This window comes from Eleutherodactylus coqui, chromosome 4 (assembly GCF_035609145.1).
Source record: "Eleutherodactylus coqui strain aEleCoq1 chromosome 4, aEleCoq1.hap1, whole genome shotgun sequence".
Classification (NCBI taxonomy): Eukaryota; Metazoa; Chordata; class Amphibia; order Anura; family Eleutherodactylidae; genus Eleutherodactylus; species Eleutherodactylus coqui.
The window spans coordinates 226,448,101-226,474,402 of NC_089840.1; the positions used below are offsets into that span (position 1 = coordinate 226,448,101).

Here is a 26,302-nt window from a genome sequence, read left to right on the forward strand (position 1 = left end):
CCGCGACTGAGATAAGATGGCGCCGCGGCGAAGAGAAGAAACGGAGCGTGTGAGTAAAATATGATTTTTGTCTCATGAAAATGGAGCATGGTCCAGATTTTTTCATGCTCCATTTTTTTTAAAATCCCTTTTATTGACCATCCGCGGGTATTTATCTACCCCGCGGGTGGTCAATGCATCCCTATGGGGTGCGGATCCGCGGGCAGAAGAAGAGTTAAAATCTGCTGCGGATTTTAATTCTTATTTTGCCCGTGGACATGAGCCCTAAGGCTCAAGGGCAAACACTGAGGCCCAATGTCCCCAACCGAAAGATACACAAAGGGAAACATGGCCGTCCGCAATGAAATAAAGCATGTGGATTTGATTTGCGGACCTTTCGGTCCAGAAACAAGTTGCAGCATGCTCCATTTCAGTGCGGATCCCTCATGGACGACTTCCATTGCAGTCAATGGAAGCAGTCTGACCCGCGGCCCACGCGTATCTAACTGTGCCGCCGGGCAGCGGATCCCGCGGGAAAGTAGGAGACTTGAAAAAAATCCTCCACTGCGCATGTACGGCGGCACGCCAGCCGGCACTGCCGCACACATACGTAGTGAAGAAAATAGAAGACCCGGACGGATAAGCAGTGTCCTCGGCCACGGACAGAGTGGGAATCCACTGCGGGCTACTGCCACGGAATCCGACCCGCCCGTGGACATGAGGCCTTATGGTAGGTGGTGTACATTTTCTCATGGGCACCTATGCGCCGCGCTCACATGTATACAGGCCACAAAACCTTTATATCCTAGCAAAAGATGACAAGACCAGAAACGTACAGAACTGCGCTGACAGCAGATCGCGGCTACATTCCTTTCACTATTTCATAAAAAACACAAATTCCACGCAGATGGAAATATGCTATAGCCCCCCCTTGGCTCATGTGCTGGGATAGCGCTGCCGCCGCACACGGCTGGGGTCAGGGGTTGGCCACGGCAGTCATGTGTGTATATGAACATGTCACCCCAGCAGCATGTCAACAAAAGCCAGCGAAGAAGCCTGGAGCAGTGGAGAAGACTAACCACTTTACCCCTCATCCGCTCCATCCATGGCAGGGCGGCTGTCTCTGACAGCTGACACCCGCCTGTAACAGCCGCCATCAGCGTTCACATTGATCGCAGCTGTTAATCCTTTAAATCGATCTGACAGCGGCATTTAAATGCCCCAATCGGCATTTAGTGGTCCAAAACAGCCCCCTCGCGATGAGATTGCAAGGTGCGGTTTGGTTGTCATGACACCCTGGGCCTCCTGAAGATTCCCAAGGCTACCATGAAGAGACTGACTGTCAGCATACAGCATAATGCAATACTATGGTACTGCATTACACAGTATGGCCTCATGCCCATGGCCGGGTCCATTTCCACCTGTGAAATATCGCAGCAGAATCAGACCTGGCGTCCCCCAGACACCCTATAGCAGTGATGACGAACCTTTTAGAGACCGAGTGCCCAAACTGAAACCCAAAACCCACTTATTTATCGCCCCAGCGGTAATAGTGACTGCGCACAGCGACCTCAGTGTTCATAGTGACATCCCACAGCGGATTTATTTAGCTTCACAATACATTATATGGTGCATTAAAGAGAACCATAAAAAACTACAATTCGCCCCACAAGAAGCAACAAGCCCTCAGACAGCTGCGTTATCCGAAAAATAAAACGGTTAGGATTTTCTGAATGTGGGGAAGAGAAACGAATCTTATATAAAACCGCCTGCAGGCTTTTCTTGCACCGCACTTTGACCCCTTTGTGTGACCTTTGGTGGATGATTTTGGTGTCATTAGATTTGTGACATCCTCACCACCGCCGTAAAATCATGAAATTAGAGTTTGATGCATTGAGTGACTCTCAGGCCGGGTCAAAGCTCCTATGTTAAGTCTAGCGGCGCTGTTGTGCTTCACCCATTGATTATGAGCGCTATAACCAGCGATAAGGTATTGCTGTACAGAAGTCATGGAATGCCTTACCATAGCAATCACTGCTGCTATGGAGCAGGTCCGCTTCAGGGCTTATTCACGCCTGTCCGATATACGGTGTCCCTTTCTGCAGGTGGAGGAGGTGGGCTGGTCCAGGAGCAGTGCACTGAGCTCCCGCCCCATCTCTGCCCCTCGCCACTATATGCAATCGGAGGGGGCAGGATGAGGTGGAACTTATCTCTGCCATCCCCACCCTCCTGCCCCTCCCATTGTAAACAGTGGCGAGGGGCGTAGAGGGGGCAGGAGCTCAGTGCACTGCTCCCGGCCCGCCTCCTCCCCCTGCAGAAAGGGACACCGTATATTGGGCGGGTGTAAAACCAGGACAATATACGGACGTCTGAATAAGCCCTCAGGGAAATAAACAGTGTAAATAAACTAAAGAAATAATGTAAAGAAATAAAATAAAATACCTTGGTTTTTTACTTGTTTACCGCTATTTGCAAGAAAAAAAATTACTAATTTCAGAAAAACCTCACATATGTGGTATCATTGTGTCCGTAATGAGCACACGAATTATCCTGCGCAGCAAATACCTCCAAAAAAGAGCAATAAAGGCAATCCAAAGAGCCATATGTACCCCGAAATGGTACAAATAAAAACTACAGTTCGTGACGCAAAAAACAAGCCCTGACAAAGCTCTGTCCATGAAAAAATCAAAAACGTTATGTGACTTTGAATGTGATGAAGTGGAAAAACCTAAAAAAAATTATGTTTTTGGCATCGTTGTAAACGTATCGAACCGCAGAAAAAATGTATTGCGTCATTTATACTGTTAGGCCTCATGTCCACGCGCTTAGAATCCGCAGCGTTTCTCCTGCACGCGGATCCGCGCCTCATAGGGATGCATTGCACACCCGCAGGTAGTTAAATACCTTTGGATGTCATTTCCCGCGTCAGGCGCGGATCCGTGTGCGGGAAAAAAAATATACATGCTCCATTTTCGTGCGGGTCTCTGGTACGGAGACCCGTACCAGAATTAAACTCACCTGCTCCGGACGATGCGGTTCTTCCCTTCTTCGCGGCCGGATCTTCTTTCTTTGGCCCGGCAGATGTGCCCGGCGCATATGCGCGGCACGCCGCCGGCGTGTCGAGCACATCCGCCGGGTCGGATAATGAAGATCCGGGCGCGAAGGAAGGAAGATCCGCATCCTCCGGAGCAGGTGAGTTTATTCTGATGTTTAGGCATCATGTCCGCGGGGCAGGAGGGACCCGCTGCAAGATTCTACATGAAGAATCCGCGGCGGGCCTGATTTTCCCCGTGGACATGAGGCCTTAGATTGTCGCTGTAAAAAAAAAAAAATTAAAAACAATGGCAGAATTAATTAATAAAAACTATAGTTGACCACGCAAAACATAAGACCTTATACGACTGTGTCGACTGGAAAATTAAAAGTTGTGGCTCTTGAAAACTGTAAATGAAAATCCCTCAGAAATCGTTGCGTTTTTAAGCCCAAAATAGGCCATGTCCATAAGGGGTTAACCGCTTAACATCACAGGACCACAGATCGCGGTATGATGTAATGCTATACATTAGATCATACTGTAGGAGCGATCAACGCATCACAAGTTGTTGTCCCCTCTGGGGACTAACAAAAAAGGTAAAATTACATTTTTACTGATTATTAAATTAAAAAAGCTAATAAAAGTAAAAAAAAAAAACCCTTTTGCCATATTTAAAATAAAGGGATCTAAATAGTAATACAAAAATACATATTTAGTATCGCAGCGTCCGTAAAAGTCTGATCTATCAAAGTAATGCATTATTTACCCTGCATGGTGAACATCATCAGAACTAGAGATGAGCGAGCCTACTCGGCCAAGCCCCTTTTTTTCCTGAGTACCGCGATTTTCGAGTACTTCCGTACTCGGGCGAAAAGATTCGGGGGGCGCCGTGGGTGAGTGGGGGGGAGAGGGAGAGAGAGAGGGCTCCCCCCTGTTCCCCGCTACTACCCCCCGCTCCGCCACGCCGCCCCCCGAATCTTTTCACCTGAGTACAGAAGTACTCGAAAATCGCGGTGCTCGATTGAGTAATTACTCGAAACGAGTAGGTTCGCTCACCTCGGAACATAAAAATAAAGAACACCAGAATTGTGCTTTTTTGGTCACCCCTATATCCAAGAAAAAATGTAATAAAAAATGATCAAAAAGCCGTATGTACGCCAGAATGGTAGCAATGGAAACAACGGGGCGTCCTGCACAAAATGAGATGTCACACAACTATGTCGAAAAAATGAAAAAGTTATAGTTGTCAGACGATGGCAGCAGGAAATAATTTTTAAAAATTACATATCTTCGAAAAACAAAAAAAAGGAGTACAGCCCAAAAAAACCTATATAACTTTGGTATTATAAGTATTCGTACTGACCCATAGAATAAAGTTATCAGGTCATTCTTGTTGCAGTCTGTACGCCGTAAAAACAAGACACACCCAAGATGGCGGAATTTAGTTTTTTTTCCATTTCACTCCACTGAGAAGTTTTTCTGTACATTATATAGTACATTATATAGTACCACTGAAAAACACAACTCGGCCCGCAAAATACAAGCCCTCATAGAGCGACGTCGATGAATAAATGAAGGAGTTATGATTTTTTAAAAGGGGAGAGGAAAAAGCGAAAATGGAAAAACAAGGGCCGTGTCATTAAGGGGTTAAAACACATATATACAGAGCAAAAAATATATAACCATCACTTGCATCATATATACACTTCTGTACATCCCATATGCCCCCTGTATATACAGATAACGACAGTTATCACACATTTTATATATAATGTGAGCCCTCACTGACCGACTCTGAGGCTGACTTCACACTGCGCTCGTCAACGTGCGATTTCACCGCGGATGCGAGGCGTCTTTTGTATTAAAAACATCTGGCATCACTTCGGAGAAGTAGCGATCCTCCGCCGCGGCTGATCACGGAGTTTCTCCCATTGTTCTCATTGGTGAGACGCCTCATTGCATCGCGTGCATCTAGCACATGGAGCGATGCTGCCGCCGGCCCCACTGACAACAATGGCCGCTGCGATGTGAAGGCGCGCCCAAAGACGGTACGTGTCGCGATTCTTTTCCTGTATCGCTTTGTGGTGCAATGTGGGTAAACAATCGCTCATGCGTATGACCCCGTTCAAAAGAATGGGGATCATATTCACATCCCGCAAGGCACAAGACTCGTGGGAGAATCTTGCCCGTGTGAAGCCGGCCTGACTCATCACTAATTCCCTAAGGCCGCTCTCACGCACGCATTAGCACGTCATGGCGTTTTACTGCGATTTCGCGCGGCCTTTTCTAAGGCATTCCACTATTTGTCAGCGTTTTTTGAAGCGCCCCACTATGGGTGATGAGGTGCGTTAAAAAAGTGCTAAAATGCACGAAAATAGAGCAGACAGCGCTTGAAAATCACAGCGTTAGACATGCTGCGTCCGAGCGCTAGTCGGCAGAACATCACTGAAATCAATGGAGGCGTTGTGCCGCGATTAAGCATCGCAGTAAAAAGCGGGCTGTGTGAGAGCGGCCTTACTCCCCATGGCGGACAAACATGACATTTGGCGCAACTGTTCCTTAGATCCTAAGTAGGAAAAGTAACGGGGTCACAACTGGATTATACAATTCTAGCCAAGGAAGCACGTGGTCACCTCCACGCGGTGTTTCCTGAGTAACGTGAAGAACCAGGCAAAATGGGGAACATACTATAATCCTCGGTTCCTGTTCTCTGTACCAAACTAACTGGGGCGAAGCCGAGTATATCAGCCAGTATATATATATATATATATATATATACACACACACAACACCCGTATGCGCATAGCGCTCACACCATACATACAGCACCATCATCCACCGGCCATACACGCCTTCTACACAGGAATATGGGGTCGGACACATATACTCTATCATATATATATATATATATATACAGAACAGAGATCAGAAGGCAGCGCCCCAGAGTGGGGGGGGGATTTATATTTACCAATTTAATAAATATAATATTTTTATCTCACCCTGAGGTAACCGGGTTTCCCTGGGGAGCGCCGGTGGGTCAAAGATCCAGGCCGGCAGGAAGAGCCAGATAATCGGGTGGTTGAGGTGATAGATATGCTGGTCGTCGGTCCTTACGACATCACATCATGGAGAGCATCGGAGGGAAATACGAATATATAAGTATAAACCGGAGAGAGATAGACAATAGCAGAAACTAAATAAAAATCCCCAGCGAGCGGTCCGGACCATGCGGAAGGGGCGGGCCCAGGGGATTATACAACGCTTCTTTAGATGAGGGGTGCACTCGGTGTGAGGCACCCTGTGAAGTAGGTCCAGCACATTTATATGTCTGTTGGAGTCCGTTCACTGCAGCGCTGGGAATATTTATATAGAACACACATATACAAACGTTATACAACATCCAGAGCATCATATACAGACAGTATGCACACAAGGTATAATGTGCATTCACAGCATGCACACGGTGTATTATTTAGGCCGCCTGCAGACGGCTGGGTCGGAGAATTCTCGCAGCAGGATCCGACCCGCGCCCCGGCAGTGAGCAGTGCGGCTCACCTTCGTCCGCGTCTTCTCCACTCTGTGATGTGCAGGCTGCTACCCAGCGGGCACATGCGCAGAGCGGAGGCGGCGTGCCAGGGGTGACATCTCTGTGTGGGCCTCTGTGAGACCCGCACAGAAATAGAACATGTCATGATTTGTTTACCGCGTGTGATTTCACACGGACAAATCACGGCCGTCTGCATAGGATTGCGTTTTGCAATGCAATCCTATGCAGGCGGGCACGGGCGGAAATTCTGCGAGAAATCCCGCCGTGGAATTTCCGCCCGTGTGCAGGGGACCATAGTCATATACAATGTATACCAACTATACAGTGTAGTATACAGGCATATCTATATACAGTGTACTACATATAGAATATACACACTATGCCCACAGTGTATTATACTACCATATACACACACTGCAGTATACAGCCATATATACACACTATACATACCGGTAGTATACAGCCATATAGACACACTATACATAGCATACAGCCATACACACACACATACATAGTATACAGCATATATATACACACACTATACATAGTATACAGCCATATATACACACATACATAGTATACAGCCATATATACACACTATACATAGTATACAGCCATATATACACACTATACATAGTATACAGCATATATACACACACTATACATAGTATACAGCATATATACACACACTATACATAGTATACAGGCATATCTATATACAGTGTACTACATATAGAATATACACACTATGCCCACAGTGTATTATACTACCATATACACACACTGCAGTATACAGCCATATATACAAACTATACATACCGGTAGTATACAGCCATATGGACACACATACATAGTATACAGCCATATACACACACATACATAGTATACAGCATATATACACACACAAACATAGTATAGAGCATATATACACACACTATACATACTATACATAGTATACAGCATATATACACACTATACATACCAGTAGTATACAGCCATATACACACACAAACATAGTATAGAGCATATATACACACACTATACATACTATACATAGTATACAGCATATTAACACATACATAGTATACAGCAAATATACACACATATGAGCAGACTACATACACCAGACGTGCAGCAGAGTGAAGCTTCTCTCCGTGGGCGCAGTAGGAGCTCCGAGGCTCCGCAGAGCCGCTCACCATGATGTAATCCTGCGGAGGGCATATTAACTTTTTCTTCCCCAGTTCTGCCTAAACTCAGCAATTCAAGCAACCTTAGGGTTAGGGTTTAGGCTTGGGCTTAGTTGCCGACCCTCCTACGGCCGTGCTGCTGCTTGTTTAACTACCCGGCCACACGTGCACATCTCCAAAGGGGGTGTGTCCCCAACAACCAATCAGGTCGCTGGAATCGCTCACTGCTACTGAACTGCGGCTGAAATCCCAAATATGCCTCCCGGCTACTCTGTGTTGCAGTTCTGCAGGAAGAAGAGACAGGAGTCACGTGAGCTGTCAAACCCCGCTCGAGCTCCGCGGGTCACGTGTCCTCCCGCGCGCACCTGATGTCACAACAGACTGCACACGGCTCAACTGACAGTTGAGAGTCGCGCTCAACCCGTATGGACGACGCGATGGACGCAGCCAAGAAGAGGATCCAGCGCCTGCTGCACGAGGCCTCAGCCTACAGGGACTTGTCATCCGCCCTGGACCTTCGGGACAGCCCTGCTCTGTCAGGTAACTCCCCTGCTGATTACCCTCTGCAGGCCCCTCATCTGCTCGGTGTCGCCCCCACACTCCCGGTGGTCAGCGCTGTGCACACAGTGCCGCTTCCCCCGGAGATGTTAGATTATTTTAACCCCATGAAGAACACGCATTGCATGATGGGAGTGTTCCCTGAGATCAGCCAGGCTTGGCTGGCCATTAGCAGTGACCTCTTCCTGTGGGACTTCCGCACCGGCCGGAATGTCACTCGCTTTGGTGGCCTCAGGGACACAATCGTGTGTGCTGGACTGGTCAGACCTCAAGAAGGTGTCGTCCAGCCACAGACATCCCATCTGCTAATCATTGCCACTCCGGTCACACTTGTTGTATTAGGAGTGAGCTGTCTGCAGCCTGAAGATCCCCATGACAACCCTTCTGGGCAGATCCAGCTGCTAGAAGAGCCCTTGTATTCTGCCGCTGCAGAAGATACCTACGTATCTGTCGCCGGCACACACAATGGGCGCATCTTTCTGTCTGGTACATCCGGCTGCTTGTATGAAGTGGTCTACCGGGCTGAAGCCGGCTGGCTTAGCCCCAAGTGGCAGATTATTAACTGTACGCGGAGCGCGGCCGGCGTGCTGCTCGCCTCCTGGCTTCTAAGCAGACATGACCCCGTCGTTCAGATCGCTGTGGATGACAGCCGGAACATCTTGTATACCCGCTCTGAGAGCGGCGTACTACAGGTCTATGACTTGGGTCCAGATGGCAGCGGAATAACCAAAAAGGCGTCAGTATTCCAGGACGCCATTGTATCCGCTGCTGTAGGGATCGCCAAGACAGCCGACCCGTCACTCTTCAGGCCCATCATTCAGATTGCTGTCATTGAAGATTCAGAATCTGTGAATTGTGACTTGGTGGCTATTACTGGCGCCGGCGTCCGCCTTTACTTTACATCCGCCCCGTCAAAGCGGCCCGCAGCTCAGCCCTGGCGATTGGATTTAGTCCATATTCGCCTACCGCCCGGATTTATAGACTCTGCCACCGTGGACAAGCCATCAAACGTCCATCAAGTGCTTTATAGCGATGGCGTTTTCCTTATGGCAGCTGCTGAAAACGCCGTCTATGACCAACTATGGTGCATCAACCATAACTGCGTCCCATTTCAGAACCAATTAATGGAAACACATGCCGTAAAACATCTGCGGGGTCATTCCTGTGTAATTGCGTCTGTCAAGGACTCTTCCGTCCAACAACATATGGTTCCAGCCAAGATGTTTGTTGTGCTCTCCGCACATGGAAGCCATATCTTCTCTCTGGTCAGACCGGTGGAGCAGCTTCAGGATCCTCTCATCGACGCTTATGAAGATGAAGATGAGCAGAAGACTGAACAACTTTTTAAGGTGTATCACCCGGACCAGGCCTGTGCAGCTAGTTTACACCTTGCGTGTTCTACTGCTGCCTCCGATCAGAAGCTGTCTACCTGGGCTACTGAGGTATTTTTCCGATATGGAGGAATAGCGCAGGTGAAGAATAACTCTTCACTTCCCGCACCCAATAACACCAGGGCAAATAACACCATATCTGTTGGGTCACCCTTACCCACACGTAGCCAGATACCAAATAAACGCTTCCAGCGTTCAACTCAACAACATTTTTCTGGAGGACACAATGGGATTTACATCTATTTTACCAGCATTATTCACCTCATCTGGGATAAAGACCTCATAGTCGAAAGAACATGCAAGAATGACAACGGTGACTTCATAAAAATGGATAGTGGCATCTCCGGAGAACTTCTACAATCAGCTCTACGAGACCTCAGAGACTTACAAGAATTTCTGGAGAGAAATTTTAATTTTGGAACGGGCACCCTCAGAGATCTAAAGTCTAAATATGAGAGCACGATCCCTCGTGGCAACAGGGCGACCACCGGCACAAGGCAGAAGCTAAAGAACAGTTCTGGAAAAGCCTTCAGTTTCCTAAAGGGTGATACCAACACCTGCCATCACCAAGAGGTACATGACGAGTGTCACACTGAGGCCCCGCTAACGGAGAAGACCTCCCTTCAAGGAATTCACCAGTTGGTGAAGAAGACCTGCCAAACCTTAGCGGTGTGGAACCAGTTCTGTGAGCCCCACTTTCACCAGGTAGTGTCTGGGCTTCGCAAGGAGTTGCAGAAGCAGCTGAAAAACATGACCTTTAAAGATCTAGTCATCCGGGGGAAGAAGCTGACCAAGACTCTCATCGCATCATTGATCGACTGCCATATCCGTCACAATGTAAATACGGATGAGGTGATCTCTTACCTGCAGCACATGTGCCCGATATTTTACAGCAGTGAAGATGCCATATTGTCCAAGGCTTATGTACTTATACAACGATCCCTTCAAGTCAACAACAAGTATGATAAAGAACAATTGCTGCGCGCGTCACTGCAGGAGTACCAGAAAGTATGTCACCTTCTTGACTTGGCTAGTGTTTGTGGCAAGTACAGACAGCAGTGTTTTTATGAGGGTGTAGTACAGCTGTGCCTTACATATGCTGGAAACAAGGATCCGCAAGGCCTTGGTTTGCGCTATCTGAAGAACGGTGAGCCCGAAGGCGATGAGTTGGGCTTACAAGCATTTGAAACCAAGATGCACAGCTACAAAATCATCATTGATTTACTGCAAGAGCTGGTCAACCAAAGGAAATCTGCTCCCCGAAGAGTAACCACAAAGCACGGCCCCTCTGGACTTCTTTTTCACCAGATACTGGAATTGCTTCCGCGCTCTGCAGATGAATTCTTCCATATTGTGTTATTCAACTGGCTCATCAAGGTTGATCTCACAGACGTCCTGCTGGAGCTGAAGTCACCTTTTCTGGAGTCTCATTTGGTGCGCATGTCCAACCATGAGGACAACGAAGTGCGCTACATGAATTTATTGTTCTGTTACTACCAGAAGAAGGGAAGTCCCATCAAAGCTGCCAGGGTGATGGCCAAACTAGCGGACTACGAGAGCCCCAACATCTCTCTGAAAGGAAGGATTGAATACTTATCTAGAGCCATCTTGTGTGCCAGAACCACCAATGGCCAGTATGGACGTGCTGAAGATTCAGAACTCATACATGAGCTGGAAGACTTAATGGATGTCGCTAAAGTACAGCTTGAAATCCAGAAAGTGCTACTCAGGAAATACTCCCAACATCCTCCAGCACAGACTGCTGCGGCGCAGCTTGATTCACAGGTAATGGACCTTACAGCTCTGTATGAGAAATTTGCAGACCCATTCCAGCTTTCAGAGTGCAAGCTTGCAATCCTTAGATGTGCTTCTTTTTCTAATGCTTTCTTGGTGCAGCAGATATGGAAGGAAATCATACAAACAGAGTTGAAGGACAGCGTAGAGATGGATGCTGCCGACAGGATGCAACTGCTGAACCTGAAGTTGGTCTCACTGGGCAAGATCTATGCCAGCACTCCCATGTATCTTCCTCTTCAGTTTTTGGCTCAGTACCTGGAACAACAAGTCTGCTCCTTGGATTGGCCGGCAGACTTTGGGTTAAAGACAATATTGGAGATGAATGTGCCGTTTCCCACGTGATCTCAGAATTGGGAATCCCTTCTGGACGGAGGTGAAGAAGCCTTTCCTTCTGCCGCAATGTATTCATGGGCTGCTCCCCGCATATGGAAATGACCATAATATCGTCCAGAGCCTTGACAGACAGCAATTTAACACAACCTGTGTTCCAATGCATCAGATCACACGGGCGTATTTCCAAGCCAATATAGCTCCGGGCGTTTTTACATTGGGCCCAAAAGATAGTCCAGGAACATCGGCCGCTGCATGGGCTCCTATGCTTAGCTCCGCCCCTTCCATTGCACAGAACCAGCAGGGAGGAACAAGAGGTAAGCCTGCGATTGGAAGGGAGGGGAAATGGGCAATGATAAAACATCAATCTATTTTATGTTGATCCAGGGATTATTCTGGATCAGCCGCCATTCTCCATGCTCCACATCTTACTCTACTGCTAGAAATATTGGGCATCTTGTCCTGCTGCATAGATAACATCGATCTGCTGTACCAACTTTCAAAATGTTGATCCAGGGATTATTCTGACTGCCATTATGGAGTCAGGAAGGATTTTTTTCCCCCATGCCTCATTGGGGGTTTTTTGCCTTCCTCTGGATCAACAAGATAAGGTGGTACAGCAGAATGATGGTATTCATGCATCAGGACAACATGTGCCACATTTAGAGCAGTAGGGAAAGATTTTGAGCATGGAGAACATGGACTTAAATGACAAGCCGAGGGAGAATGTGTAGAAGTTGGGAAAACATCAATCTAATTTACTCCCTTTTCTCAACAACCACTCATTCCACATTCCCCATTGGCTTATCAGTTCAGCCGACATTCTCCATGCTCCACATCTTACTCTACTGCTAGAAATATTGGGCATCTTGTCTTGCTGCATAGATAACATCGATCTGCCGTACCAACTTTCAAAATGTTGATCCAGGGATTATTCTGACTGCCATTATGGAGTCGGGAAGGAATTTTTTCCCCCAATGGGCTAATTTGGCTTCTGCCTCATTGGGGTTTTTTTGCCTTCCTCTGGATCAACAAGATAAGGTGGTACAGCAGAATGATGGTATTTATGCATCAGGACAACATGTGCCTCATTTAGAGCAGTAGAGAAAGATTTTAATCATGGAGACTGTGGACTTAAATGATAAGCCAAGGGAGAATGTGTAGAAGTTGAGAAAACATCAATCTATTTTACCACCTTTTCTCCACTTCCACTAATTCCACATTCTACATCGGCTTATCAGTTCAGCTGACATTCTTCATGCTCCACATCTTACTCTACTGCTAGAAATATTGGGCATCTTGTCCTCCTGCATAGATAACATCGATCTGCTATACCAACTTTCAAAATGTTGATCCAGGGATTATTCTGACTGCCATCATGGAGTCGGGAAGGAATTTTTTCCCCCAATGGGCTAAATTGGCTTCTGCCTCATTGGGGTTTTTTTGCCTTCCTCTGGATTAACATGATAAGGTGGTACAGCAGAATGATGGTATTTATGCATCAGGACAACATGTGCCTCATTTAGAGCAGTAGAGAATGATTTTGAGCATATAGAACATGGACTTAAATGACAAGCCGAGGGAGAATGTAGAATGTGTGGAAAGTGACAAAAGGTGGTTCAGCTCATTGATGTTTTCTATACAGCAGGAGAAGATGCCCCATGTTGGGAGCAGAAGGGAAAGATATTGACCGTGGAGAATGTGGGCTTAATTGATAAGTCGATGGAGAATGTGTAGAAGTTGAGAAAACATCAATCTAATTTACTACCTTTTCTCAACAACCACTCATTCCACATTCACCATTGGCTTATCAGTTCAGCTGACATTCTCCATGCTTCAACTCTTCCTCTACTGCTAGAAATATTGGCCATCTTGTCTTGCTGCATAGATAACATCAATCTGCTGTACCAACTTTCAAAATGTTGATCCAGGGATTATTCTGACTGTCATTATGGAGTCGGGAAGGAATTTTTTCCTCCAATGGGCTAAATTGGCTTCTGCTTCATTGGGGGTTTTTTGCCTTCCTCTGGATCAACAGGGGGGGGGGAACAGGCTGAACTAGATGGACATTGTCTCTCTTCAGCCTGTGTTATTATGTATTTGTGGGCAGCATGGTGTCTTAGAGATTATCACTGCTGCCTTGTAGGGCCATAATTAAAAGGGGTTGTCCATTTGCAAATGATTGATAGCCTATCTTTAGAATAGGCCATCGCTAGCATATCCGCCAGGGTGTATTCACAGACATAGGTTAATGTAGTCAAGCACTCAGCTGATTTCTGCAGAAAGAAGACAGCTCTATTCCCAGGGCAGTTTTCAAAGGGAATTTGGACTGCACCACAAAGCAAGGCCGCTACAATGTGAAAGGAGCTATATGCTTCCTACAGAAATCAGCTCAGTGTACAATCACCCTGGCCTGGTAAACAGCTAATTGGTGAGGGTATTGTGTTATGGATCCACATCACTCTACTATTGATGACCTAAACTGATGATAGGCCACCAAAAGTTCACAACTAAACAACCCCTAGAAATTTGGCTATGGCAACATCTGCTGTGCATGGAGCTTGTCTTCCGTGTGTTTGCCTGGTTTTTTTTTTGTTGTTTTTTTTTTAGGATAGGGAACTCGCAAGGTAATGAGGACCCTTGACGTGGGTTGCGAGCTTACATATCTTGGCCAAAAGCGGTGGAAACTAACACCTCTGTATTGCATTCTACTTTGTCCATACACTTTGATTTTATATTGGCATAGCGTGGTGTTAGTACGTTTGGTGCACTTGGGGTGTTGGAGTATCTGCCAGGTCATCTATTCATGCCACTGCATTGTCAGTACATGACTTTTTTTTACTGGCAGACCATACCCAGTGCATATATAAACACACTGAGCAGTCACTGGCATCTCCTCAATATATTATTTATTGTTCATTTGCATCCACACAATGAAGAATAAGTTTCAGTGATGAAAAAACGTGCACAAACACGGCCATGTGAAGAAGCCCTAAGACCTGGATAAGTTAACACAATGGTGGAACTTGACATGTTTGCGTATTTTGGCCAAGATATAAACCAATACCTCATGTTATTTAATGAAGGAAGATAGAACAATTACGAGATTGATATTTTCTTTATTTAAATGAGTAAAAAGGTTATGAGTTCATGGGTAAAATGAAAAGAGGAGCTTCTACATGAAGGTATTGTGAGGTGCAGATGGGTTCACATGGCAGCCCAGAATCAAGGGAAGGTTCCTGGGTCTGCCATGTATTGCAGTCTATTAAGCTCTGTCACAGTCAGCTCTCAATAAAGCATCGTTAATAATACTATATACTACTGTAGAAGTGACCAAACTGTTGCAAGGTCAAATCACCAATGGGGACCAAAAAAAATTAGGATTATTAATTTTTTTAAAAAATATTTCAAAAATAAAATCTATTTAAATAAAAAAAAAAACCTTAAAGGGGTTGTCTGGCCAAGACAAGTGTATGTATGCACTTCTGTATGGCAATTACAAAGCACTTTGTAATATACATTGTGCATTGTTAATGAGCCATACAGAAGATATATACTTACAGGAGTGCCCCCTTCTTGTGTTGACGGTCCTGTTGTCCCTGGTTCCGACAAATTTCTTGCTTCTGTCTTCTCCTCTAGTCGAACTGTGGACTCGCGTTCCGTTTGTTTGCACATGCGCAGTAGCGCTCCTTGGGCTGTGAGTGCGTGCCTGTGTCTTCGCGCATGCGCAGTAGCGCTTGCTGTCTCGGGTTCGCGCGGCAGTTCGCGGTGAGGGTCTGCCGGTCTTAGCTGGAGGGTAAGTATTATTACTAGGGGCGGGGGCGGGGGCTGTGTCGGTGTGGGGTCTGTCACCATAACTTGTCACACAGGGGGGTGGGCTGTCACCATAACTTGTCGCACGGGGGAAAGTGGGTGGTGGGATGGGGGGCTGTCACAATTACTTGTTGCACAGGGGGTGTGTAGGGGGAGGTGGGCTGTCACCATTACTTGTCGTTTGGGGGGTGGGGGTGTCCCCATTACCCGTCGCACGGGGGTTGGGTGGGGGAAAGGGGTCTGTCACTATTACTTGTTGCATGGGGGGGATGTCACCATTTCTTGTCGCATGGGGCGTGGGTGAGTGTGGGGAGGGGGGCTGTCACTATTACTTGTCACACGGGGGAGGGGGCCTGTTACCCTAACTTGTCGCACGGGGTGTGGGGAGGGAGGGCTGTTACTATTACTTGTCGCACAGGGGGTGGGGGGGCTGTCACATAAACTTGTCGTACGGGGGAGGGGGGCCTGTTACCCTAACTTGTCGCACGGGGTGTGGGGAGGGAGGGCTGTTACTATTACTTGTCACACAGGGGGTGGGGGGGCTGTCACATAAACTTGTCGTACGGGGGAGGGGGGCCTGTTACCCTAACTTGTCGCACGGGGTGTGGGGAGGGCTGTTACCATTACTTGTTGCACAGGGGCGGGTTAGTGGCCGGAGGGGGGGCTGTTGCTGTAACTTGTTGTGCCGAGGGCGGGGTGGTCGCTGTCGGGCTGTCACTGTTCGGTTCGGGTGCGGTACTGGGACAGGTTTGTAATTGCCCAAGCAGTGATAGTAATCCCCAATAATTGCTACAGCAGTGATGATCACTTGGTGTCATTATCACTGCTGGGTAATTACTGTGTGTCACAATTACTGCTGGAGCAATTATTAAGGGGTAACTATCCCAGCAGTGATAGTGATCCCCAATGATTGCCCCAGCAGTGATAGTGAAGCCCCATATTATTACTGCTGGGGCAATTATTGGGGGTCACTATCACTTCTGGGGCAATTATTGGGGGTCACTATTATTGCAAGGGCAGTTGCCCCAGCAAAAATAGTGACTCCCCTAGCAGTGATAGTGACCCCCAATAATTGCCCCAGCAGTGAGTGACCCCTCAATAATTGTCCCAGCAGTGCTAATTACTGGGGGTCACTATCACTTCTGCAATTATTGGGGGGCACTGTTACCGCTGGGGCAATTATTGGGGGACACTATTAGTGCTGAGGTAATTGCTGGGGGTCACTATTAGTGCTGGAGCAACTATTGGGGGTCACTATTACCGCTGGGGCAATTATTGAGGGTTACTATTACTGCTGGAGCAACTATTGGGGGAGCACTGATGCTGCTGCGGCTGCTATTGTCGGGGCAGTGATGTTGCTGAGGCTAATATGGAGGGGGCGCTGATGCTGCTGTGGCTATTATGGAGTGTTTCACTATGCTATGTGGGGGCACTATGTTAGTTGGGGGCACACTGCACGATCACCATGTTGGGGCACTGTGGGGGGGGGGCACTGGTAGCACCATGTGGGGGCACTATGTGGGAGCACTATGGGGGCTCTATGTTATGTGGAGGCACTAGGTGAAGTCACTGTGGTAGCACCATGTGGGGGCACAATAAGAGTTGTGAGGGGTAGTATTACTGGCGCTGCCACTGACTGACCCAGCCAGCCTCCCATCCAGTGTAATCCTGCCTGTGCAGGGATGGGAGGAGGTGAGCAGTGACTATTGTGAATGTTGGGTGCTGTGTTATCTATATATAGGTGTCTCCTCTCAGTGTAATCCTGCCTGTGCAGGGAGGCGAGCACTGTGGGGATACTATGTTATGTGGGGGTGCACTGTGGGAGCACTATGTGGGAGCAATATGGCAGCACTATGATATGTGGGCAGGCTCTATGGGAGCACCATGTGGCGGCACTGTATGGGCGGGCACTATATAGGTGCATCATGTAGAGGCACTGTGGGGGCACTATGTAGGTGCACCATCTAGAGGCACTGTGGGGGCACTATGTAGGTTCACCATGTGGGGGCACTGTGGGTACGCCGTGTGGGGGCACTATGTGGGAGCACCATGTTATGTGGGGGCACTGTGGTAGCACCATGTGGGAACACTATGTGGGAGCGCTATGGGGCTCCATGTTATGTGGGGGCGCACTATGCGGGAGCAGTATAGGGGTACTATGTTATGTTGGGGGTGCATTATGGGGGTACTATTGGGAGCACCTCAGTGTAATCCTACCTGTGCAGGGAGGGGAGGAGGTGAGCTGTGACTATTGTAAATGGTAGGTCCTGTGTTATCTATATATAGGTGTTCTCGCTTAGTGTAATCCTGCCTGTGCAGGGAGGGGAGCTGTGCTTATTGTGAATAGTAGGTCTTGTGTTATCTATATCTAGATGTCACCTCTCAGTGTAATCCTGTCTGTGCAGGGAGGAGAGGAGGTGAGCTGTGATTATTGTGAATGGTGGCTCCTGTGTTATCTATATATAGATGTCACCTCTCAGTGTAATCCTGTCTGTGCAGGGATGGCAGGAGGTGAGCTGTGACTATTGTGAATGGTGCCTCCTGTGTTTTTTACATATGGGTGTCTCCTCTCAGTGTAATCCTGTCTGTGCAGTGATGGGAGGAGGTGAGCAGTGACTATTGTGAATGTTGGGTCCTGTTTTATCTATATATAGGTGTCTCCTCTCAGTGTAATCCTGCCTGTGCAGGGAGGCGCGCACTGTGGCGGCACTATGTTATGTGGGGGCGCACTGTGCGAACAGCATGGGGGCACCGTGTTGTGCAACATATGGGGGCACCATGTAGGGGCACTTTGTAGGAGAACTGAGGGGAACACTATGCATGTGCACCATGTGGGGGCACCATATAGGGGCACTGTGTGGGGGCACTATAAAGGTGCACCATGTAGGGGCACTGTGTGTGCACCATGTGGGGGCACTGTGCAGGTGCTACTTGTGGGGCCACTATCTAAGTGCACCATGGGGGGCACTAACTAGGTGCACCATGTGGTGGCACTGTGGGTACACCTTGTAGGAGCACTGTGGGGGCACTATGTAGGTGCATCGTGGGGGCCACTGTGTGTTTATGTGGGCCACTGTGGGAATACTCTCACTTTTAAATAGTTTCAATGGGAGAGCATTGGGATCTCCTGCTCCTGCTGGTGACAACTGTAGCAGGAGATTCCTTCATCTCCCCAGCATGTCTCCATATCACTGGACACTGTGACAATGATGTGACAATGATGTGAAAATGATGTGACAATGATGTCACAGTGTTCAGTGATGAGGGGACATGCCGGGGAGTTGAAGGAATCTCCTGTCAGAGCTATCACCAGCAGTGGTAAGTGATCGCAATGCTCTCCCATTGAGGGCGGACACCCACTGGTGACATTTTCTATCTTGCGCTGCGAGAGCAAGTGAAAACGCTTGCCTCACAGCGCAAGAAAGAAGCCGCAATGAAACTGGGATATCGCCAGTCTTTTCAATGGGGCAAGCGGCAGCTACGCTAGCCCCATTGAAAAGATGAGGAGAATACCGTGGACTTCTGCCACAGCTGTGGCAGAAGTGCAGCATGCTATTCCATTGCTTTCAAGGGGATCGGCGCTGCTGCCGGTCCAATTGAAAGCAGTGGTTTTTGGCAAACCCTGCAGCATGATTTTCGGGGAAGAGCTTGAAATATAAGCCCTTCCTTCCCTGAAAATCATCAATAAGTGGTAAAAAAATGTAAAAAAAAAAAGTACTCACCTATCCGCCGCTCACACGCGTCCTCCGGCTGGCTCCCCGACACTGCTATCCAGCACTTTTAGCAGGCGGGGATTTAAAAATGCCTCCTGAAAGGGCTGTGCTGCTTGGCTGAGCGATTAGCCAATAGCAGCTAGTGCTTAGCTATTGGCTGAGCGCTCAGTCAATTACAAATAGTGCTTAGCTATTCATTAATGAATAGCACTATCTTAGCTATTCATGAATGAATAGCTAAGAACTATCTGTAATTGGCTGAGCGCTCAGCCAATAACAGTGTCGGGGAGCCAGCTGGAGGACGCGTGTGAGCAGCGGATAGGTGAGTACTTTTTAAAAAAAATTTTTTACCACTTATTGATGATTTTCAGGGAAGTGCTTATATTTCAAGCCCTTCCCCGAAAATCATGCTGCAGGGTTTTCCAAAAACCACTGCTTTTGATGGTATCGGCAGCAACGCCGATCCCATTTAAAGCAATGGGATAGCATGCTGCACTTCTGCCACAGCTATCACAGCTGTGGCAGAGGATTCCTTCATCCCGGCCATGCCCGGGGCTGCCGCTGGCCGCATTGAAAAGACAGGCAATGTCCCGCGCGGCTGCCGGCCCCGTTGAAAGCAGTAAAGGGATTCCCCGCAGGGGTACGTGGCTGTTTTCACATGAAACGCTGCACATCCAGGAGACTCACATGGATGGAGAGAGCGATATCAGGCCGTCACTCACAGCTTGATATTGCTTTTCCCATCACAGCACGCGCCTCTCTGAATGACGCCAGTCTTTCAGTCATGTGACCGGCGTCGTCAGGAGCGCGCACGCTCAAGAGGAGAGAGAGCAGCGCATCATGGGAAGTACCCTGGTGGCGCCATCTTTAGGTCAGCTTTACAAGGAGAAGATAAGGAATAAAAAGGTTAGCGGAATATCGTTTTTATGTGTAATGCTGCATAGTATGATCCTTTTAATCTACAGGGCATTAACCCCTTGAGTGGCGGGTTTCCCACCACCCTGTTGTGCCCACCAGGGCAGGTTTTTTAAAATGGTCTAATCATTGAATTTCAACTAATTTTGCAGCTGCGTCTCAAGAGCCATAACTTTTTCATTTTTCCATTGACATGGCCATATAAGGGCTTGTTTTTTGCGGGACAAGTTGTGATTTTTTAAACAGGGGGGAGGAAAAAAAGAAATGGGGAAAAAAGAAAAAAAGGGGCCATGTCATTAAGGGGTTAAATAATGTATTAACTTCCTTCTCTGGGTCATTATGACGCATGGATACCACATGTGTGATTGTATTTTTGATTTTTTACAAAGTAAAGGGAGACAAGTGTTTTTATAATTTTTTAAATAATTTTTAACCTTTTTTATTTTTATTTTTTTAAATTTTTAATTTTTTTTGTCCCTTTAGGGGACTTCCACAGGGACCCATCAGGACCCCTGATCACATTCCGGGGGTCCGATGGTGACAGCCCTTTACATGATGCAGTGACAGCCCTTTACATGCTGCAGTCACATAGACTGCAGCATGTAAAGGGTTAACACAGCAGAGATCGGAGGTTTTCTCTGATCTCTGCTGTAAGAGCTAGTACCTAGCTGTCCTCTGACAGCCAAGCGCTAGCTCTCCCTGCCACAGAGACCATCGGCTTGCTTCTGACAAGCCGATGGTCTCTATGGCAACCTGTAAACAAAGCAGGAGATTGTTGACAGGACTGTCACAGTGTTCAGTGATGAGGGGGCTGTAGCTGGGACGAAAGAATCCTGTCACTGCTATCCCATTACTTTCAATGGGGCCAGCGCTGCTGCCACCCCGTTGAAAGCAATGGGATGAAGGCAACCCCTGCAGTGATGATGTTCAGAAGGGGTGCTAGACATATAAGCCCTACCCTGAAAATCATCCCTAGCTGTGAAAAAAGAAAAAAAAATGTTCCCCCCCTTCCTGAACCGCTATTTGGCTCTTCTCCCCATCCCTGTCAGTCTGCATCTGTTACGGCACTCTGCCCCCCGAGCGCCAGTTGGGGTGCCCTGATCTCCCGCACCCCCACTGTCCCTGCCTACTTGCCTCGGCCCTGGCTAACCCCAGGCGGACAACTGGACGGCGGTCCCTGCCCTGGCTAGGGACCTGGCGGCTGACAAGCAGGAAACTACCTAATGGGGGGAACAGAGTGCCGACAGAGGAGGCAGATGAATCAGACCAACAAAACTTACAAGGCTGGAGATGGGACTCACAGGCAAACTGGCAGGGTGCTGGATAGCAACTAGTACTGACTGGGCCAGACTAGATTAGAGGCAAACAGAACCAACACAAACAGACAGAGTAATAGGGGACCAGAGGGAGCTGACCGACAACTAGGGACTGGCTGAGGCGAACCGCAGACAGACTGGCTAGGTGCATGCAGAACCAATAACTGGCAATGAGCTCACTTCACTGCCAGTCTTTTAACCACAAGGTTCCGCCCAGGGGCGGAGAGTGGGAGGAGGCAACTCCGCCCACCGCTGTATAAGAAGAACGGAGGAGGGCGGGCGGCACCCTACGGGCGGACACGCCCATGCCGCCGCCCACAGCTGCTGGGATAACCTCGACACAGGGCTCCAGGCCGCCGGAGCCGACGCCGGAGCGACGCGCCGCGCTGTATGGTAACATTACCCCCCCTCTGACGGGGGACCTCCGGGCCCCCGGAAACTCGACCAGGCTTATCCAAAAAACGGCTGTGAAAACGCTGTACCAACCCGAGAATGTGACCCTCCCGAGCGGTCACCATGGACTGATCCTCAGGTCCATGACTTCGGTAGCCTGTGGCTGCCCCATTTCCTTCAGGGGCTCTCCTTTCTACATCTTCTTCAGGACCAACCGTTGACATATCGTCGTGTTTCAGGTCGTCTTCCGAGTCAATGCCCGAACGTTCACCACTATCTCTTGTCCCATCCTCGCTCCCAATGACGCTGTCTTCAAAATATGAGGCAACTCCAATTTTAAAATCACTGTCATCTGAGCTATCATACTCCAAAAAACTCTTCCGGGGCCCCAAATATTGTAAGGTTCCTGTACCCCGGCGAGAATCCGGGATCTCCTGAGCCTCATGTTCAACTTCATCACAGACCAGGGTGGGCGGCGGGGGACCGGAGGTGGGCATCACCGAAGAGACAACAGGTTTCGACAACGACTTATGGAACCCCCTGTGACCCCTCCTTTTGCGATTTTCAGAGGACCGGTACCCCTTCTGTCCCACCCTGTAAGGCTCAAATACCGACAGACTCTCCTCACAACGCAACTGCCTACGAGACCCCACCCCTTTCTTCCGTCCCCTATGCAGGGCATCGGTGGCGACATCAGCAGCAGGGGGGGCGGACGGGGTTTGAAGGTACGTGAGACCTCGGGGACTGAGTGCGGTATCGACTGGGCAGGGAGGAAGGGAAGCGTGATGGCTATGGCAGGATGGCCCCCACTGGGTTAGCTCGCCAGTGGCCCAATCGAATTGGGGGTTGTGCAACGCCAGCCACGGCATCCCTAGTATCATGTCTACCGACATATTCTCCATTACCAGGAACGATAGACCTTCCGAATGGCAACCCCCCACCGTGAGTTGTAACACTGGGGTCCTCCATCGTACCAAGCCCGAAGCAAGAGGAGTAGCATCAATGCTAGCAAAACGAATTGGCGTCTTTAGCGCCACAAATTCAGCCCTCAGGGGCTCAACGAGACGCATGCTTATCAGGTTAGCAGCTGCTCCGGAATCAATAAACGCCTGCCCTAGGCGGGAGAAGTTCCGGAATCTAACCTGACAGGGTATCAGAAGTCTAGGACGTACCTGAGGTCCTAGGCGACCCTCCCTGCAATCGCCTAGGACTGGAAGTCTTTCTGCCGATTCAGACTGTGGACGCTGAGGCCTCCGGGGGCAGGTTATCACCCGATGTCCAGCTTTCCCGCAGTAGAGACAGAGATGATGTAATAACCGAATCCGGCGTCGCTCCTCGGGGTCCAGCAGGTCCAGTTCCATAGGTTCGGGACCAGAGACTGGTACGGGCGGGGAAGGGACAGGACAAATGACCTCCCTGACTCTATGGGTCGGTCTATCTTGCTTCCCAGCCCTGAGCCTCCTATCTGCCTTCACTGCTAACTCCATAGCCTCCTTTAAGGACCCGGGAACGGGATGGGAGATCAACAGTTCTTTGACCGCGTCCGAGAGACCTTGCATAAAAACGTCTTTCAGGGCGCTATCGTTCCATGCAGTATCACCCGCATAGCGTCTGAAACTGGAGCAATAATCCTCCACACAAAGCGACCCCTGATGCAGCGCCAGCAACCGTGAAACCGCCAACCCCACTCTGTCCGGTTCATCGAAGATGCCCCCGAGTTCCTGAAAAAAGGAGTCCACCGAATGCAGGGAGGGGGAACCCTCGGGAATGGAAAAGGCCCAAGTCTGGGCAGAGCCCCGCAGCAGGGACATTATGAGCCCGACCCTCTGGACCTCCGAGCCGGAAGAGCGGGGACGCATCCGGAAAAACAGGCGACACGCCTGTTGAAAAACGAAAAACTTGTTCCTCTCCCCAGAGAACACCTCGGGAAGAGGGCACTTGGGTTCGGGACTGGTAACGGCATTCTGCTCCTGCGACAACGCCCACTGCTCCTGGGCCACCATGCGAGCTGACAGATCCCGGATCACCGGCACCAGGTCTTGCAGCTGGTTTGCAAGGGCGCTGATCGCCGCCATGAAAAGAAAAACAGTATTTTAAGGGCCAGTTATTATGTTACGGCACTCTGCCCCCCGAGCGCCAGTTGGGGTGCCCTGATCTCCCGCACCCCCACTGTCCCTGCCTACTTGCCTCGGCCCTGGCTAACCCCAGGCGGACAACTGGACGGCGGTCCCTGCCCTGGCTAGGGACCTGGCGGCTGACAAGCAGGAAACTACCTAATGGGGGGAACAGAGTGCCGACAGAGGAGGCAGATGAATCAGACCAACAAAACTTACAAGGCTGGAGATGGGACTCACAGGCAAACTGGCAGGGTGCTGGATAGCAACTAGTACTGACTGGGCCAGACTAGATTAGAGGCAAACAGAACCAACACAAACAGACAGAGTAATAGGGGACCAGAGGGAGCTGACCGACAACTAGGGACTGGCTGAGGCGAACCGCAGACAGACTGGCTAGGTGCATGCAGAACCAATAACTGGCAATGAGCTCACTTCACTGCCAGTCTTTTAACCACAAGGTTCCGCCCAGGGGCGGAGAGTGGGAGGAGGCAACTCCGCCCACCGCTGTATAAGAAGAACGGAGGAGGGCGGGCGGCACCCTACGGGCGGACACGCCCATGCCGCCGCCCACAGCTGCTGGGATAACCTCGACACAGGGCTCCAGGCCGCCGGAGCCGACGCCGGAGCGACGCGCCGCGCTGTATGGTAACAGCATCTGTATCTGGGGGTCGGGGATTGAAAATTCCTTGCCTCCTGAAAGCGCAGCCTCTGATTAGCTGAGCGCTGTGTCCAATCAGAGTGAGCGATCAGCTATTCATTGAATGACAGCTGAGCGCTGCCTCTGATTGGTCAGAGAACTCAGCCAATCAGAGGCAGTAGTCAGCCATTCATTAAATTCGTCTGAATGAGCCCTAGACCATTTTTCACTTAAAAGTTAACTAAATATAATAAACCTATTTGGTATTGTCACGTCTGTAAAAGTCCAAGCTATTAAAATATATAATTATTTGTCCTACACGGAGAACGTCTTAGGAAAAAAAACAATGCCAAAATTGCTTTTTTATTGTGCATCCCATCTCCTAAAGAAATTGGAATAGAAACACTGGTTAACAAACGTTTACAAAATTCATGTTATTGAAATAAAATGAGTCATTTCTTATCACTTCACATGTGTTCAACACAAAATGCAAAATTGGCTCTATTTTTTTTGTAATCTGCAATAGTCGTTTACATCACAAAATGCATGCCAATAGTAATAGGCCTCTGGTTAACACCTGTAAGAACATCACGTCATAGACTACGTCTTAGATTTCCTTGCTTGTCTCTTGTCCAGCTGTTCGGGAGCATCTCTGTGGAGTGTCCAGCAAGAGTCTGCCAGCATGGGAATTCTTCATGAAGGTATCGGAAAGCTGGCGAAGTCCGGTCTATAGCTTTTATGAAATTCTTCATCAAACCTAGTTTGATGTGAAGGGGTGGTAGCAGGATTTTGTGAGCCTTGACCAAAGCTGGGTGCTGGATATTCTTCTCTCCAACTGCTATATTTTGTCTGTGAGTCCATTCCTTCCGCAAGTAGTGCAGTGCCCTTGCTCGGCTATCCTACTCACATAAGAAGCATATGTATCTTGTATATCCCTGCTGCAGTCCTATTAAAAGGGCAACTACCTTCCAATCACCACAGAGGTGTCAGCTGTACTTGGAATTCAGTAGCTGCTCTAAGTTATTGTACGTCTCTTTCATGTGGACACCATGCGCTGCTGGAATTGATAGAAGATGGTTTCCATTGTGCAAAAGCACAGCCCTAAGACTCAGTTTCCAAGAGTCTACAAATAGTCTCCATTCTTCTGGGTCATGAGTGATTTCTAAGGCATTCATGAGGCCCTCAATATCGGAACAGAACACCAGATTACCGTCCTTTCTGAAACGTCAAAACGAGAGCCAATAAAAAATGTTCATGGTCATATTCGTGTTCAGCACACCAAGATACTACAGATTAGGGCCTTTTAAAGTCAGTAACAATTTCAGTGTTGACCAGTGAAAGTGATCAAAAAGTCATACGTACCTTCAAATAGTACAAATAAAAACTACAAAGTCGCCCTGCAAAAAGCAAGCGCCCACACAGCATTACCAACGGAAAACTAAAAAAAGTTATGGGTCTTAGTATATTGCCAAAGAAATAATTTTTTAATGGTGCAATGGTTAGCGGGCTCGGTCGCAAAGACCCAACGATCACTCTGAAATTGCTTCCTAATTGCAATGAGACAAACTATCCCCA

General features: G+C 48.6%; 1 long non-coding RNA gene and 1 pseudogene across 1 annotated transcript in view; one reads left to right on the forward strand and one right to left on the reverse strand.

Annotated features, from left to right (window-relative positions):
- Nucleotides 1–26,302, reverse strand: part of LOC136624877 (uncharacterized) — a 46,858-nt gene that overhangs the window by 14,619 nt on the left and 5,937 nt on the right. The gene's annotated exons all lie outside the window — the stretch shown is intronic.
- Nucleotides 7,964–12,266, forward strand: LOC136624975 (nuclear pore complex protein Nup155 pseudogene; annotated as a pseudogene).